Source organism: Schistocerca piceifrons, chromosome 3, assembly GCF_021461385.2.
Source record: "Schistocerca piceifrons isolate TAMUIC-IGC-003096 chromosome 3, iqSchPice1.1, whole genome shotgun sequence".
NCBI lineage: Eukaryota > Metazoa > Arthropoda > Insecta > Orthoptera > Acrididae > Schistocerca > Schistocerca piceifrons.
The window spans coordinates 931,173,548-931,193,150 of record NC_060140.1 but is presented as its reverse complement, the minus strand read 5'-3'; the positions used below and the strand labels follow the sequence as shown (position 1 = coordinate 931,193,150).

At 43.3% G+C, this 19,603-nt stretch overlaps 1 protein-coding gene across 1 annotated transcript in view; it reads right to left on the bottom strand.

Moving 5' to 3' along the window:
• The window catches only part of LOC124790066, a 291,804-nt gene that overhangs the window by 8,299 nt on the left and 263,902 nt on the right, over positions 1-19,603 (bottom strand). The window lies entirely within an intron of this gene.

The window sequence follows — 19,603 nt, the reverse complement described above, 5'->3', positions numbered from 1 at the left end:
AATTAGAGTTGAGATTTTGCATTTATATTGAAAATTATTAAAATGAGTGAAGGCAACAATTACCAAAATTTGGTAGACTTGGATACGGAACAATCGGTCGAACAGTGGGGAACGCGCACAGCGGTACCCATTGATCCGGGGCAGGCGGCTAATATGAAAGATGCGACCGCCGAAACGCAACAAAGAGCAGAAATGGAATTCCAGACTTTAGAAAATGTTTCGGAATCGGAAGTGAAAATCAAATCTGAATGCCTAGATGACGAATACGGGGGGACAATGAAAGAGGAAGCCGCTACGGAAGTAAAACCGGTGGTTTCCGGGAATTTACCTGATTTATTGAATGTTTTGATTAACGAAATCAAGAGTCAATCGGCAGAAATTAAAGATCAGGCTGCCAAGCAAGAAGCTCTGGCTGCCGAGCAAGCAGCTCAGGCTGCCAAGCAAGTAGCTCAGTCTGAAAAAATTGAACGAATGCTAGACAATCAGAACAAAGCTATTAATGTTGTTAACAACAATGTTGAAGTTGTTAACACAAAAGTTGATAAAATCAAAGACGATATTGTCGTGATTAATACCGAAATCGGTAACCTTAAACAGGAAATGATAGGCGTTCAGGCGGAAATTGCGAGCATAAATACTCGTTTTGATTCCGAAATTAGCAGAATCGAGAAAAGTGTAGGAGACGCAGTTGCTCCGATCATCGAGAATAAGGTGACGGAACAAATTCAATTAGTGAGAAAAGAGGATCAACAGAAGGTGGAAACTTTAAAGGCTTTAGTATCCGAAATAGATACCAAAGTGACGAAGCAGGCTAACACCTGCGAAGAGAAAAAGAGGGAAGTGGAAACGCTTGCGACAACCACTTGCCAAGTGATTACGAGGGTGTCGGAATTAGAAAGGAAACTTGACGAAAAACAGAGCTATGTGCCAATCTGTGCACATAGTTCGGAGTTGTTGACGAAAGAGGAGCGGTTCGACCCCTTGAAAAAAGGCGGTATACACCCGGCTGATTTCATTAAAAATTGTGAAAGAGTTTTACCCAGATCATGGACTAATGAGAGAAAAATTAATGCGGTTATTGATGTGTTGGCTGGTGATGCCAAGCGTTGGGGCCTAAACCTCAACATTACGAACCTGACTTTTGACGAGTTTAAAAATTTGATTCTGACTGAATACTGGTCAGAGCAAAAACAGCAAAGTGTCTGGCGCGAATTTGTCGTATCGAGGCCTTTCGATGCGAATTCGCGCGGCTCGATGAAGGAGTTTTGTGAGGGCTGGATCCGCAAGTTGGAATATTTGCGTGATCGCCGCACGGAATCCGAAATAGTCTGGGAACTCTACAAAAAGCTTCCAGATGATACAAAACGCTACGTAGGAAGCAATTACAGGACAATAAATGATTTCCTGGAAAGAGTGGAGGACGAGGACAATTGGCGCAATAATCGCGACAGTGGTAGAGGCCGTGGTAACAACAACGGGAACCACAACAACGATAACCATGGGAATAATGCATACCGCAATCTTGGCAGCAATAACAATAATGGTTCGGGCCGTAATGACAATCGGTACAATGCAAATAATAACCGGAATGATGGAAACCAGTATCATACTAGCGTGATACGGGCTGCGCAGAATAGTAATAACGCCAGAGGGTGTGGCCAGCCGCCTCAGCAGTATCCGGGGAGCGTATCTGCTGGGACGAGACAGGGAAACCATTAGCCGCGCCGGTGAGGGGCCGACCGGGCGTGGAGAAATTTTGGCGGCCCAATAACAGGAGAAAACCCAGGTGTCGTCGTTATGAAAATTCCGTATGGAATAATCAACGGCGGGAGAGTGTGCCAGTGTTAGGAGAAGGAGTGCGCCCACAAGTAGTAGATCAGCTGTAGACACGGCAGTAGGAAGTACATTCACTGTCAGTGAGAACAATTTAAGTAGTGTTCCGGAAATCGATTATAAAGTGGCAGCTGTAATACCCACAGCGGAACTGGAGATTGAGTTTAAGAATGATTCGCAAGTGTTCAAAGAAGATCAGATGTCGGATAAAACGTCCGTCATCGAGCGAGGAGATGCAGAGAGGGATGAGGTCTGGTTAAGGCAGTTCGGTCGCTTATACGACGAACTAAGAGATTATAGGGGCCTGTACGGGAGAAGTGTTTATGGGGAGCGCGGGCAGGATTTGCCGCGTCTCGTCCCGCAGGAAGATAGTGATTGTGAAGTGATAGAAAGTTCTGGCCCTAACCGGCAGACTTTACTAGAAATAGTTGATGTTAATGGGGAGCACGAGCAAGATGCGTCGTGTTTCGTCCCGCAGGAGTTGAATGTTGAAGTAGTAACGGAAAGTTCTGGCCCTAACCGGCAGACTTTACCGAAAGTTGTAATGGTAGAAGTAGCCGACCCATCCGACGCGAACATCCAGTTTAAACATTGCGAGAGTATTAAGGAGAAAGATTACGAAAATTTTAGTGATAGCCGAACACGATTGGTAGAAAAGCACGTAGATTACAGCGTGTATGAGGTTAGAGCTGACATTATACGGTCAGAAGATAACAGTGTGGGTTGCGCAGATCTAGAGGAAGTAATTGCAGATACTACTGGGCACATGTCTCCAGGTAGATTGGCAGATGAGATCAATCTGGTTAAAGAGGAATCAACGAAGGTGACAATTAGTGAATTGATAGCAAAGCAACACTCACTAGTTGACGAGTTGCAGGAAAAGGTTTCGGTATTGGAGGCGACGCTACAGACTAAGCCTCAGGACAAACGTGTTGAAATTAAAACTGTATGTGAACAGAGGCTGAAAAAGCCGCCAGATAAACCGGATTTAGGATCAAAGCCGGATGGTTTTTTCTGGAATGACCTGGATATAGACGAGGATTTACTGTAGGAAAATAAAGAAACAGTCGAGGACAAGTGTAGACAGATAGTAGTGTCTGTTAATATGCACGACCTACAACTAAACGTGTTGATTGACACCGGTGCAGAACTGAGTGCTGTATCTGGGAAAATATTTGAGTTACTGAAAGACAGACCTGGCATCGTAGTTATGCCAGTAACAGGGGTGAAAATTATCGGTGCTACTGGGAAGGCCAGTAAACCGGTCACAAAACAAATTTTTGTCAACTTCGAGATATGTGGGGCACGATTTGAACAAGAGTTTGTCGTCGTGCCAGACTTAACTACGGAAGTAATTATCGGGTTAGATTGGCTATTAAAGTACCGTGCAGTGATTAATTGCGAAAGCAAAACTTTGACATGTACGTCACTAGATAAAGCAATAGTAGTTAGTTTTGACGAGGCAGGAGACGGTGTGCATAGGCAATACCAGCCTATACACATTGTTAACTGGCCGGATGACATTGACGTAGGAATGAGTTTGAACTACTGTAATGTGAGGAATTTCGGCATTGACAAAAGTGTAGAAAGTGAATTGGAAGAGATAATCAAATTCCCTCCACGGATTGACATTAGTATTGGTGTCAAAAAAGATCGTTTGCGAGAAGTAATGAAGCTAAAAGCCGATGCTCGCATACGTCGTCATGACGCTAAAGCGCGTTTTGCTAAGTTTGCAATCGGAGACGTAGTACTTGTAAAAGCTCATGAGAAATCGAGCGAGATAGACCATGAAATCTCTAAATTTAAGTTTGTTTATAATGGACCATATAAAGTCATTGGTATACCTCACACAAATGCTTATTGCTTAGAGTATCCAAGCTCTGGAAAACGATTAGGTATACGGAATATAGTAGACTTGAAATTGTACCAACCTAGGATCGATTAATACCACACAATGCGTAATTTGTACAATACGTAAATATAGAGTGTAAGATTTAAGGTTTGCTAGATTGCCATGCTTTTGCCTGACCAAGAGGACATTAAAGAAGTTGTAATTAATAAGTAATTAATTTTGACTAAATGATTTAAGAGAAAGTGATTATTTATCAATTGAAAAATCCAAGCTGCTAGTTTAAGTTTTCAGCTGAGTCACAGTAGATTAAGCAATGTAAATATAATTTTGTAACTAGCTGTAAGATTTCATGAATATGTGTTTTACTAGTCATTGCCGATGCACTTAGACGGTGTTTTAAGTTTCAGGCTAGTACATGCGTGTGATGATGGACAGTGTTGAGTTATCCACTGTGATAGTGTTAATGGACTCCTTGAGATTACTCGGGAGTGAGTTTTCCCCAAAGAATTCAGTGAAGCGGACGTTCTGGAAATGCCGTTAGACAGGCGAGTGAGATCAAGCGTGCCGCACCGGCGGGCGCAACATTACTGACGAGGCGGAGCCGCTGTCGGCTCTTGTGCCGCCGTAGGCTCTCCGTGCCGCTCTCGGCATTCTTTGTACTTGCGGGTACGAAAGGCGGAATAGTTTTTCTTCCCGGACAGCTGATGTGAAAGAATTCTGCTGTCAATATTTATGTTTTTTTCGATCTACTGAATATTATTTTCTTGTTTAGCGTTAAGTAGATTCTCGTGACGAGAATATTAATTATGAAAAGGTTATATAAAATGTGTAGTCTATTTAATTATTTATTTGCGTATTTTGATCTACCTGTTTTTATGACCATGCAATCTAATTAATTTTGCAAATAGTATTCCATTTCTCATAGTGTTACGCATTTTAATGATTTTGGAATAGCTAAACCATTTTCTATATTTTCTATGAATTTTAATATGTTGTCAACCTGTTTTTTTTTGTGCAAGGTGACAGAGTGGAATAAGATTAGGAGTGTCTCCACTCAATTATTATGGTCTAAAAATTGATTTATGGTTAATTAGACGAATGCTAACTTTTGTTGACGTTTTGAGCATATGCATTTCCGCTGTTTCTTTTTTTGGGACATTTTCTGAGTCTGTTTACGTTACACTAACATCCTCAGACAATGTGGGGCACGTGTAACGCCGGAAATGCATATCCTCCTATTTCCATCTATTGTACTATAATTTGTTTTCCTTATTTTTGTTACCTGAATATATGACATTTCTGTCTCTTTATATATTGTAATTGTTTTACTGTTTGTATATATATATTTATGCATTTATGTCGATGTATAATTGGTTTGTTTCGTAAATATGATTTGTATTTTTACGCTGGGTCTTGCCTAGGGAAAACTGCTATCGAACGATTACATCGACGGGTCGTGTGAAGAATCAAAGTGTGTAGGATCTTTGGTAGTGTTAACTCTGCCGCGTGGAGCGCGGGCAGTGAGAGTCTGGCTGGAGTAGCGAGTGGAGCAGGTGTGTTGTGTGACGCTCCCGCGAGTTGCCGCGCTTTCGGGGTTTGGCAGCATGTAATTGCGCTCAACTCGCGATGATAGTTTCTGACATGGTGTCGCGGACGGGAAGCATTAGCTGGCGCACATCAAGAGCCCGTTTCGCCTGGTGACCGTGTCGAGAGGAAGGCGCGCCAACATCCAGCCTCTGCAACAGCGACGGCCGACAATGAGTGACTGTCGCCACCTCCTCGATCGACGGCTTCAAACCTTCAATCAACCAACAAGAAAGACTAAAAGCACGTAAAGTTTCAGAACTGTATGGCAGACCTCAGCTTTTCAAACTGATCCATTTGCCTCGCAAAATTACAGCAACTTAGCATGAACCGTTGTTGCTCATTGTCCCAATTGCATTGCCAAGCAGGGCCCCTTCCTTTTCCGAAATGAACCCGAGTGTCGTTGAAATTCAAACACCAGCATTAAAATAATATAATTAGATTTCACTGCTTTAATTTCAAAGTTCAGTAGCTGGCTACAATATTTAGGTTACACGAGCACAAATTTAGAGTGCGAGTTTTGTTAGCATATTTTAGCTTACCTGTGACTGCAGCTCAGCTTGGTACGTACTAAATTTTACTATTGTTAATAGTTCAGAATCATTTAATTCAAGTTCAGAGTTAAATCTCTTGTTTCTAAATTGCGTAGAGTCAAGTTGCTTTTGAAATGATTGTTGAGGTAGTCCAAGACTAACCGTATTTTACTGGATTTCGATGTCCTTCAGAAAGAAAGCTCACTATTAACTTCAGTCACTAAATTAACTTTCGATTTTCCGGTTTTATTAATTCTTTTGCTAAATTAAGTCAGAGTGTAGCGAAATTTATTACTTCTGACAAACTTTCAGTTTTCACACTACACGTGTCAACCTTCAGTTGCCACGCTTCTAGTGTTAATTATATGTGTAATAACCTTTCTTTTTCAGTTACTATAGTAATTGTCCTTAGGACTGGCGACCGTGATTTCCCCCAAATCTCAAATATCTAATTACCGCTAGTTAATTGTTAACGTAACGGCCGCACATTTACTTTCTTTATTAACTTTACCCCTTCTCAAAATTAATTTCCACCAGTTTCATTTGCATTTTTCCTTTCATTTAGATGTAACCCTTTCCTCCCTCTTTACCGATAGATTAACTTCGGTGACGATTGCTTTTCCCAAATTTCCATTAGGTACACGCGGTTTAATTTTTCACTGTCATTAAGGTCGATAAGTGAGTGGGGAGGTTACAAACCCTTGGCCCCTTCCACAATCCTATTACCTGTTCTGCCCAACCGGTTTAGGTGGAGTATCAGCTCTGTTGAGCATGTTGGTATACAACAGCAGTGTGTGGGCGGGCGGTAACCTGTTGGAAAACACCCCCTGGAATACTGCTCATGAATGGTATCACAACAGGTCGAATAGAGGAAAGTCCACTGGACCTGACGGGATACCAATTCGATTCTACACAGAGTACGCGAAAGAACTTGCCCCCATTCTAACAGCCGTGTACCGCAAGTCTCTAGAGGAACGGAGGGTTCCAAATGATTGGAAAAGAGCACAGGTAGTCCCAGTCTTCAAGAAGGGTCGTCGAGCAGATGCGCAAAACTATAGACCTATATCTCTGACGTCGATCTGTTGTAGAATTTTAGAACATGTTTTTTGCTCGAGTATCATGTCGTTTTTGGAAACCCAGAATCTGCTATGTAGGAATCAACATGGATTCCGGAAACAGCGATCGTGTGAGACCCAACTCGCTTTATTTGTTCATGAGACCCAGAAAATATTAGATACAGGCTCCCAGGTAGATGCTATTTTTCTTGGCGTTCGATACAGTTCCGCACTGTCGCCTGATAAACAAAGTAAGAGCCTACGGAATATCAGACCAGCTGTGTGGCTGGATTGAAGAGTTTTTAGCAAACAGAACACAGCATGTTGTTATCAATGGAGAGACGTCTACAGACGTTAAAGTAACCTCTGGCGTGCCACAGGGGAGTGTTATGGGACCATTGCTTTTCACAATATATATAAATGACCTAGTAGATAGTGTCGGAAGTTCCATGCGGCTTTTCGCGGATGATGCTGTAGTATACAGAGAAGTTGCAGCATTAGAAAATTGTAGCGAAATGCAGGAAGATCTGCAGCGGATAGGCACTTGGTGCAGGGAGTGGCAACTGTCCCTTAACATAGACAAATGTAATGTATTGCGAATACATAGAAAGAAGGATCCTTTATTGTATGATTATATGATAGCGGAACAAACACTGGTAGCAGTTACTTCTGTAAAATATCTGGGAGTATGCGTGCGGAACGATTTGAAGTGGAACGATCATATAAAATTAATTCTTGGTAAGGCGGGTACCAGGTTGAAATTCATTTGAAGAGTGCTTAGAAAATGTAGTCCATCAACAAAGGAGGTGGCTTACAAAACACTCGTTCGACCTATACTTGAGTATTGCTCATCAGTGTCGGATCCGTACCAGATTGGTTTGACGGAGGAGATAGAGAAGATCCAAAGAAGAGAGGCGCGTTTCGTCACAGGGTTATTTGGTAAGCGTGATAGCGTTACGGAGATGTTTAATAAACTCAAGTGGCAGACTCTGCAAGAGAGGCGCTCTGCATCGCGGTGTAGATTGCTCGCCAGGTTTCGAGAGGGTGCGTTTCTGGATGAGGTATCGAATATATTGCTTCCCCCTACTTATACCACCCGAGGAGATCACGAATGTAAAATTAGAGAGATTCGAGCGCGCACGGAGGCTTTCAGACAGTCGTTCTTCCCGCGAACCATACGCGACTGGAACAGGAAAGGGAGGTAATGGCAGTGGCACGTAAAGTGCCCTTTGCCACACACCGTTGGGTGGCTTGCGGAGTATAAATGTAGATGTAGATGTAGATTACCAGAGTGACGAACAGTTTTGCAGTCAGGGCTTGTGGGATAACCACTGGCGTGTTCCTCTTGTCATACAAAATCGCTCCCGTGGTCTTAACTCGAGGAGCAGGTTCACTGTGTCTATTACGCGGACTGCTTGGCTGCAGGTCCTCAACGGGCCTCTTTCTAACCGGTACAAGGCCATCACTCCCACTGAGGCAGAAACAGCGTTCATCAGAAGACACAAAAGGTCTACACTCTGCCCTCCAATGACCTTTCGCTTCACACCACTGAAGTCGCAAGTTGCGGTGGTTTGAGGTCAGTGGAATGCGCGCTACAGGGCGTCTAGCTCGGAGCGGTCCTTGAGCTAACCTGTTGTAACCGCGACCGGAACGGTTGCTGGGTTGGCCTTGAACGAAAGCTGGTGGGACCGAATGGGAGCAAACAATCAAATCGGCCGATCGGAAATGGAAGGACACGAACGACGACTGACGACCGAGCAAGACACTGAGAACAACAACATGCAAGATGGAATGGGGTCACAAGCGAAAACCTCACGAAATCAACAACGTCCACTCGTACACGGAAATAAGCAAAGTAACACGCTGTGTGCAGGCGAGATATCAGACACTCATGCTAATATCAGACTGCCTCGCTGAGTTTCTTTTTTTCCTTTATTGTATTTCGATTCCCCCCGAAGGGGGCGGGCTGGCAGCAGCTTATTACGCTGCTCTGCAGCCTACAGACTTTTTAAAATGTAAGGAGAAGTTAAGAAACAATAAAAGGAGGCGATAAAATGGGGACTTAAATTGCAAAATGGCGGAAAATTAGGGGAAAGTTAAAACATAAAGCAAAGGGTTGGCAAAGCGAATAAAAATACACAGGATGCAGACAGGAAACATAGTAGACAGACAATTAAAAAACATGGCGACAGTCTGGTTTCTGTTCGCAAGAGATATAAAATCACACCCAGCGACAGTATGATGGCCGTTCGCAACACTTCGGAAAAGACACGCAACACTGAACACTCACTGTAAACACTGCACTAAAATGTCAGCACAAAGAGGACACACCATAGCCTAGGGCAGATGGGGGGAGGGGGGGAGGTGGACCTGGACAGATGAGGGGGAAAACAAGGAGAGGAAAAACGAAAGGGGGAACCAAAGGAGGGAGATGACTCATAATGGGGGGGGGGGAGGGGCAGGGCAGACGCGAGAGGGAATGGGAAAAGGCAGAGGAGGGAAATGCAAAAGGACTCGGAGGAGAGAAGGGGGGCAGAGAGAGGATAGGTGGGGAAAAAAGAGGATGGAAGGGGGGGGGGCGGAGAGGGAGCCCAAGAAAAGGATGGAGAGGAAAGGAGGGGGCTCGCTGAGTGAGAGGCAGGCGCATAAATACATGATAGGGCACGTCACTATCGGCCTATGGGATCACATGCTCCACAGTGGCGCCCTCACATTATACCCGAGCAGGAGTGCGCGCAGCCACGGCTTATAGCGAGACGGTTGCAGAGGCCTCTAGTGGTAACCGAGGTCCATGCTGTCTGGCGCGGATTCGAAAGCCGCGGCGCTCAGTACCAGATAACCGATTAGTAACAGTTCGTTGTTTTACTGTGGAGCCAACTGCTATTCAAATTGCTGCTGCTGATGCAATGTGATATGCCAGAGCCATACACCGAACACGATCGACTTCCCTCTCGATAGTGCCACGTCGCCATCCAGAACTTGTCTACCTGTGACCGTGTATTATTGTGACCTCCGCTGCCAGCAGCCATGTACAGTGTCTACATACCTGTCGTGTCTTTCTGCGGTATCGCAGAAGCAACATCCAGCTTCTCGTAGCCCTACTACACGACCTCATTCAGACTCAGTGAGGTGATGATAATGGCGTCTTTGTTGTCTCAAAGGTTTTCTACACAAACATTAACTCATCATGTCCAAGCTCAAAGATAACTGACGTTCCCGACGGTTACAGGACGTATTTAAAGCAAACCTGATTTGCATCCTCATACCGGCGCTACTAAAACCGCTCTTAAGCGACTGGCGCGAAATTGGAATACAGTTGTTGTTGTTGTGATCTTCAGTCCTGAGACTGGTTTGATGCAGCTCTCCATGCTACTCTATCCTGTGCAAGCTTCTTCATCTCCCATTACCTACTGCAACCTACATCCTTCTGAATCTGCTTAGTGTATTCATCTCTTGGTCTCCCTCTACGATTTTTACCCTCCACGCTGCCCTCCAATGCTAAATTTGTGTTCCCTTGATGCCTCAAAACATGTCCTACCAACCGATCCCTTCTTCTAGTCAAGTTGTGCCACAAGCTTCTCTTCTCCCCAATCCTATTCAATACCTCCTCATTAGTTACGTGATCTACCCACCTTATCTTCAGCATTCTTCTGTAGCAACACATTTCGAAAGCTTCTATTCTCTTCTTGTCCAAACTAGTTATCGTCCATGTTTCACTTCCATACGTAGCTACACTCCATACAAATACTTTCAGAAATGACTTCCTGACACTTAAATCTATACTCGGTGTTAACAAATTTCTCTTCTTGAGAAACGCTTTCCTTGCCATTGCCAGTCTACATTTTATATCCTCTCTACTTCGACCATCATCAGTTATTTTACTCCCTAAATAGCAAAACTCCTTTACTACTTTAAGTGTCTCATTTCCTAATCTAATTCCCGCAGCATCACCCGACATAATTTGACTACATTCCATTATCCTCGTTTTGCTTTTGTTGATGTTCATCTTATATCCTCCTTTCAAGACACTGTCCATTCCGTTCAACTGCTCTTCCAAGTTCTTTGCTGTCTCTGACAGAATTACAATGTCATCGGCCAACCTCAAAGTTTTTACTTCTTCTCCATGAATTTTAATACCTACTCCGAATTTTTCTTTTGTTTCCTTTACTGCTTGCTCAAGATACAGATTGAATAACATCGGGGAGAGGCTACAACCCTGTCTCACTCCTTTCCCAACCACTTCTTCCCTTTCATGCCCCTCGACTCTTATAACTGCCATCTGGTTTCTGTACAAATTGTAAATAGCCTTTCGCTCCCTGTATTTTACCCCTGCCACCTTCAGAATTTGAAAGAGAGTATTCCAGTTAACATTGTCAAAAGCTTTCTCTAAGTCTACAAATGCTAGAAATGTAGGTTTGCCTTTTCTTAATCTTTCTTCTAAGATAAGTCGTAAGGTCAGTATTGCCTCACGTGCTCCAACATTTCTACGGAATCCAAACTGATCTTCCCCGAGGTCGGCTTCTACCAGTTTTTCCATTCGTCTGTAAAGAATTCGCGTTAGTATTTTGCAGCTGTGACTTATTAAACTGATAGTTCGGTAATTTTCACATCTGTCAACACCTGCTTTCTTTGGGATTGGAATTATTATATTCTTTTTGAAGTCTGAGGGTATTTCGCCTGTCTCAAACATCGTGGTCACCAGATGGTAGAGTTTTGTCATGACTGGCTCTCCCGAGGCCATCAGTAGTTCTAATGGAATGTTGTCTACTAATATCTAATGGAATACAGATTATCTTTCAAATGTAGAAAAACGCCTACCAACTTTCGTTTACGTCCCACAACCCCTTCTTGGTGTTGAGACTTTTTTCCATCTGTGTACGTGGGTGAAAGCACTTCTGTAACGTCAGCGGTTTCGGTGTTCGTACATTCTTCACTGAGCGTCCGTACGTTCATCCGATGTTGATTAGGAAAGGCGTCTCTACCGAACCACCTCGCAAGTAGAGTGACCATCTGCTGTGTTGAGAGGTGTCAGAAGTTCAACCTCCTAATCGGCCAAATGCTAATGACAGAGAATTTCCAAAAAGAGACATGTGAGTGACGTAAATATTTAAGTAAGACATAGAAGACAACAGTACATGGAGTCTGCAGGAACAGGACAACTTGTAACTTCCTGGCAGTTTAAAACTGTGCGGACCGAGACTCGAACTCGGGACCTTTGCCTTTCGCGGGCAAGTCCTCTACCATTTGAGCTACCCAAGCACGACTCACGCCCCTTCCTCACAGCTCTACTTCTGCCAGTACCTCAGATGGTAGAGCACTTACCCGCGAAAGGCAAAGGTCCCGAGTTCGAGTCTCGGTCCAGCACACAGTTTTAATCTGCCAGGAAGTTTCGTATCAGAGCACACTCCACTGCAGACTGAAAATCTCATTCTGGAAACATCCTCCAGGCTGTGGCTAAGCCATGTCGCCGCAATATCCTTTCTTTCAGGAGTGCTAGTTCTGCAAGGTTTGCAAGAGAACTTCTGTGAAGTTTGGAAGGTAGGAGACGATGTACTGGCAGAAGTAAAGCTGTGAGGACGGCACGTCAGTCGTGCTTGGGTAGCTCAGTTGGCAGAACACTTGCCCGCGAAAGGCAAAGGTCCCGAGTTCAAGTCTCGGTCCGACACACAGTTTTAATCTGCCAGGAAGTTTCATATCAGCGCACACTCCTCTGCAGAGTGAAAATCTCATTCAGGAGAACTTGTTTTCGGTGGTGTGCAGGTACACACAAATCAGACTGTAGTTATAAATGTCGAAAGACATGAAAGGGCAACAGTGATTGAGAAGGGAGAGAGGCAAGGTTGTTGTCCATCCCCAATTTTATTCAGTCAGGAAAGGAAACTAAAAAGAAATTTAGAAAGGGTATGGCAATGCACGGAGAAGAATTAAAAACTTTGAGGTTTGCCGACGATATTGTAATTGTTTTAGAGACACCTGTTCTACTAAATTACATTCTCCATAGCTGAATAGCAGCTCTGTCTTTTATTCGTTGGTGTACATTATACTCACACACTCTGAAGACGTTGACTGAAACACCGGTATGCATTTACCTTGTGATACCATTTGTTTCATCTACATCTACATTTATACTCCGCAAGCCACCCAACGGTGTGTGGCGGAGGGCACTTTACGTGCCACTGTCATTACCTCCCTTTCCTGTTCCAGTCGCGTATGGTTCGCGGGAAGAACGACTGTCTGAAAGTCTCCGTGCGCGCTCGAATCTCCCTAATTTTACGTTCGTGATCTCCTCGGGAGGTATAAGTAGGGGGAAGCAATATATTCGATACCTCATCCAGAAACGCACCCTCTCGAAACCTGGCGAGCAATCTACACCGCGATGCAGAGCGCCTCTCTTGCAGAGTCTGCCACTTGAGTTTATTAAACATCTCCGTAACGCTATCACGGTTACCAAATAACCCTGTGACGAAACGCGCCGCTCTTCTTTGGATCTTCTCTATCTTCTCCGTCAACCCGATCTGGTACGGATCGCACACTGATGAGCAATACTCAAGTATAGGTCGAACGAGTGTTTTGTAAGCCACCTACTTTGTTGATGGACTACATTTTCTAAGCACTCTCCCAATGAATCTCAACCTGGTACCTGCCTTACCAAGAATTAATTTTATATGATCATTCCACTTCAAATCGTTCCGCACGCATACTCCCAGATATTTAACAGAAGTAACTCCTACCAGTGTTTGTTACGCTATCATATAATCATACAATAAAGGATCCTTCTTTCTATGTATTCGCAATACATTACATTTGTCTATGTTAAGGGTCAGTTTCCACTCCCTGCACCAAGTGCCTATTCGCTACAATTTTCTAATGCTGCAACTTATCTGTATACTACAGCATCATCCGCGAAAAGCCGCATGGAACTTCCGACACTATCTCGCATCTACCTGGGAGCCTGTATCTAATATTTTCTGGGTCTCATGAACAAATAAAGCGAGTTGGGGCTCACACGATCGCTGTTTCCGGAATCCATGTTGATTCCTACATAGTAGATTTTTGGTTTCCAAAAACGACATGATACTCGAGAAAAAAACATGTTCTAAAATTCTACAACAGATCGACGTCAGAGATATAGGTCTATAGTTTTGCGCATCTGCTCGACGACCCTTCTTGAAGACTGGGACTACCTGTGCTCTTTTCCAATCATTTGGAATTCTCCGTTCCTCTAGAGTCTTGCAGTACACGGCTGTTAGAAGGGGGGCCAGTTCTTTTGCGTACTCTGTTTAGAATCGAATTGCTATCCCGTCAGGTCCAGTGGACTTTCCTCTGTTGAGTGATTCCAGTTGCTTTCCTATTCCTTGCACACTTATTTCGATGTCAGCCATTTTTTCATTTGTGCGAGGATTTAGAGAAGGAAATGCAGTGCGGTCTTCCTCTGAGAAACAGCTTTGGAAAAAGGTGTTTAGTATTTCAGCTTTGCGCGTGTCATCCTTTGTTTCAGTGCCATCATCATCCCGGAGGGTCTGGATATGCTGTTTCGAGCCACTTACTGATTTAACGTAAGACCAGAACTTTCTAGGATTTTCTGTCAAGTCGGTACATAGAATTTTACTGCCAACTCCTGCAGGTGGGTGGGTTACGTTGCCCCGGGTACCTCGAGACCTACTAGAAAAACGGGCCGCCGCGCTTACGTACAGCACGTGACACAGCAGGGTCATGCGAGTGCCGGGAGCCACCTCCGGTGGGGAGCGAGTGACTATTTCAGACGAGCTGAATAATTCTTGACTGCACCTTTAAAGGTATGCAAGCTCTTCACAGCACACGACAAAGTTAAGACAACTTTTCAATGACATATTGATTTCCAGTGGGCCCTGTACAGAGCCGAGCGTGTGGCGAACCAGCGTTACGTCACAAGTCGTCGCAAGGCCAGTATCTTTCGTGGGCCTAGGATACCTGCACTGTGTGCTAGTGTAAGAGAGTCAAAGCCAATTGTGTGCTACATTTTCAGTAACACCATGCTCGCATGAATAGTACACTGTGATACATTTTTGAACAGCACGTGAGGAACGGAAGTGGATTATCATAAAATAGTTTAGGGTATTATTTAAAATGATTTACTTTCTTAAAGAGCAAGGCAGTCATAACTGTTAATTTCACTCTGGTGGTTAAACAACATTTGCCTGATAATTTTTTTATTTTGTTTCTGGACAAAAAACTTACATGGGGAGGTAAAGATAAATTGGACAGCTTGTTTATTCTTTGGTACAATCACATTCTGTCGTTTCATTACGCCGTAGCAGAATCTCGTGTGTCTTATGCGAGACTTCTGGCAGTCTGTATTTTCGCTTATATCACTACACAAGCTGCCACAGTAGCTAACGTTCTGGGCTCTATTCCAGAGGACCAGGTTTGGAATCGGCGTTCAGCCATCCGGACAGAGGTTTGCTGTGATTATTCTAAATCGATTAGTGGGATTGACGTACTGGTCGGCCAATTTCCTCCCCTTTCCTTGTTCAGTCCCGAGGTTGCGGTTTGTCTCTAGTGTTCTCGCTGGGATGGTAAAGTGGGTATTCCTAATCATCAATCATTTCTATTGTCACCTATTTATTCTTACTCGTTTTTAAAAAATCTTGTCTTAATGTGCGAACGTTGTGTTCGTTAGCACTCGCCCAACTAGGACGGAAGGTAATAAACTATTTCTTAGCAAATTACGATTTTATGAGGATGGGTTGATGCAAAATGGAAGCATAAGAGAGTGATGAGCTACCAAAACGTTGGCCAGTGGGTTTTACTGAAGAAAGACGGAGGAAAGGAGATGATCTGAACTGGTTTTCACCAGCGCTATGTCTATTTTATATGCATTTACCAGTTTTGTATCGGAATTTAATACGCCTTGTTATAGTGCAATATTTTCTTCTGTTAAACGAATAAAATCAAGGCAACTTAAGAGGGCTAATAGTATCAAAAAAAGAGGCGGATGTCTTTGCTGAATAAAAATAATCTGAATTGTGCAAACTGGGATGAAGGTGTTGAGAAGAGCGACAGAAAACCAAGAATTTAGCAAAACGAGAAAATTGAAACCTTTCTGATATACAGAAACCGTGATTACTTAGTGTGATTACTTAGTGTGTAAAGGGTTCAGTACGAAGAGAGCAATCTCGAACGTACATTAGGTACCACCCAGTAACTGAAGAAGGCACTTCTAATGGTGTTGTTGTTGTTGTTGTGGTCTTCAGTCCTGAGACTGGTTTGATGCAGCTCTCCATGCTACTCTATCCTGTGCAAGCTTTTTCATCTCCCAGTACCTACTGCAACCTACATCCTTCTGAGTCTGCTTAGTGTATTCATCTCTTGGTCTCCCTCTACGATTTTTACCCTCCACGCTGCCCTCCAATACTAAATTGGTGATCCCTTGATGCCTCAGAACATGTCCTACCAAACGATCCCTTCTTCTGGTCAAGTTGTGCCACAAACTTCTCTTCTCCCCAATCCTATTCAATACTTCCTCATTAGTTATGTGATCTACCCATCTAATCTTCAGCATTCTTCTGTAGCAACACATTTCTAAAGCTTCTATTCTCTTCTTGTCCAAACTATTTATCGTCCATGTTTCACTTCCATACATGGCTACACTCCATACGAATACTTTCAGAAATGACTTCCTGACACTTAAATCAATACTGGATGTTAACAAATTTCTCTTCTTCAGAAACGCTTTCCTTGCCATTGCCAGCCTACATTTTATATCCTCTCTACTTCGACCATCATCAGTTATTTTGCTCCGCAAATAGCAAAACTCCTTTACTACTTTAAGTGCCTCATTTCCTAATCGAAGTTTTTATTTCTTCTCCATGAATTTTAATGCCTACTCCGAAATCTTCTTTTGTTTCCTTTACTGCTTGCTCAATATACAGATTGAACAACATCGGGGAGAGGCTACAACCCTGTCTTACTCCCTTCCCAACCACTGCTTCCCTTTCATGTCCCTCGACTCTTATAACTGCCATCTGGTTTCTGTACAAATTGTAAATAGCCTTTCGCTCCCTGTATTTTACCCCTGCCACCTTTAGAATTTGAAAGAGAGTATTCCAGTCAACATTGTCAAAAGCTTTCTCTAAGTCTACAAATGCTAGAAACGTAGGTTTGCCTTTCCTTCATCTTTCTTCTAAGATAAGTCGTAAGGTCAGTATTGCCTCACGTGTTCCAGTGTTTCTACGGAATCCAAACTGATCTTCCCCGAGGTTGGCTTCTACCAGTTTTTCCATTCGTCTGTAAAGAATTCGTGTTAGTATTTTGCAGCTGTGACTTATTAAGCTGATAGTTCGGTAATTTTCACATCTGTCAACACCCGCTTCCTTTGGGATTGGAATTATTATATTCTTCTTGAAGTCTGAGGGTATTTCGCCTGTTTCATACATCTTGCTCACCAGATGGTAGAGTTTTGTCAGGACTGGCTCTCCCACGGCCGTCAGTAGTTCCAATGGAATATTGTCTACTCCGGGGGCCTTGTTTCGACTCAGGTCTTTCAGTGCTCTGTCAAACTCTTCACGCAGTATCGTATCTCCCATTTCATCTTCATCTACATCCTCTTCCATTTCCATAATATTGTCCTCAAATACATTGCCATTGTATAGAACCTCTATATACTCCTTCCACCTTTCTGCTTTCCCTTCTTTGCTTAGAACTGGGTTTCCATCTGAGCTCTTGATATTCATACAAGTCGTTCTCTTATCTCCAAATGTCTCTTTAATTTTCCTGTAGGCGGTATCTATCTTACCCCTAGTGAGATAGGCCTCTACATCCTTACATTTGTCCTCTAGCCATCCCTGCTTAGCCATTTTGCACTTCCTGTCGATCTCATTTTTGAGACGTTTGTATTCCTTTTTGCCTGTTTCACTTACTGCATTTTTATATTTTCTCCTTTCATCAATTAAATTCAATATTTCTTCTGTTACCCAAGGATTTCTACTAGCCCTCGTCTTTTTACCTACTTGATCCTCTGCTGCATTCACTACTTCATCCCTCAAAGCTACCCATTCTTCTTCTACTGTATTTATTTCCCCCATTCCTGTCAATTGCTCCCTTATGCTCGCCCTGAATCTCTGTACAACCTCTGGTTCTTTTAGTTTATCCAGGTCCCATCTCCTTAAATTCCCACCTTTTTGCAGTTTCTTCAGTTTTAAACTACAGATCATAACCAATAGATTGTGGTCAGAGTCCACATCTGCCCCTGGAAATGTCTTACAATTTAAAACCTGGTTGCTAAATCTCTGTCTTACCATTATATAATCTATCTGATACCTTTTAGTATCTCCAGGGTTCTTCCATGTATACAACCTTCTTTCATGATTCTTAAACCAAGTGTTAGTTATGATTATGTTGTGCTCTGTGCAAAATTCTACCAGGCGGCTTCCTCTTTCATTTCTGTCCCCCATTTCTGTCCATATTCACCTACTATGTTTCCTTCTCTCCCTTTTCCTACACTCGAATTCCAGTCACCCATGACTATTAAATTTTCGTCTCCCTTCACAATCTGAATAATTTCTTTTATTTCATCATACATTTCTTCAATTTCTCCGTCATCTGCAGAGCTAGTTGGCATATAAACTTGTACTACTGTAGTAGGTGTGGGCTTCGTATCTATCTTGGCCACAATAATGCGTTCACTATGCTGTTTGTAGTAGCGTACCCACATTCCTATTTTCCTATTCATTATTAAACCTACTCCTGCATTACCCCTATTTGATTTTGTGTTTATAACCCTGTAGTCACCTGACCAGAAGTCTTGTTCCTCCTGCCACCGAATTTCACTGATTCCCACTATATCTAACTTTAAACTATCCATTTCCTTTTTTACATTTTCTAACCTACCTGCCCGATTAAGGGATCTGACATTCCACGCTCCGATCCGTAGAACGCCAGTTTTCTTTCTCCTGATAACGACATCTTCTTGAGTAGTCCCCGCCCGGAGATCCGAATGGGGGACTATTTTACCTCCGGAATATTTTACCCAAGAGGACGCCATCATCATGTAATCATACAGTAAAGCTGCATGCCCTCGGGAAATATTACGGCTGTAGTTTCCCCTTGCTTTCAGCCGTTCGCAGTACCAGCACAGCAAGGCAGTTTTGGTTATTGTTACAAGGCCAGATCAGTCAATCATCCAGACTGTTGCCCTTGCAACTACTGAAAAGGCTGCTGCCCCTCTTCAGGAACCACACGTTTGTCTGGCCTCTCAACAGATACCCCTCCGTTGTGGTTGCACCTACGGTGTGGCTATCTGTATCGCTGAGGCACGCAAGCCTCCCCACCAACGGCAAGGTCCATGGTTCATGGGGGGTTCTAATGGTGTATCGTAAAAAAAAAAAAAATGGGTGATAGGAAAACTGAAAAATAAGAAACTATAAATACTCAAACTGTAATTCTAGCAAAGTTGGTTTACCATACAGAAAACAAGAAATAAGACTGCAGACCAGAGAAGGTAATACTTCTGTGAGCTATGTTCTAACCCGTAATATTAAACTTGGCACAGAGGGTGTGGCAGAGATCCCATCCTCGGGGATGACAATGACTGGAGTCTGTAGTCCTTGCGTTTCAGCTTCTTCTATGAACAAGTGTGCGGATAAAGAGAGCTTGCGTTTCAGCGAGTATGTTAATTGGACATGTTCTTCTGGTTTGGATAAGTCCTAATCAAACAATGCGACTTTCAGGAGAGGTATTTGCACCCATGGAAAATTTGGTTTTACTGG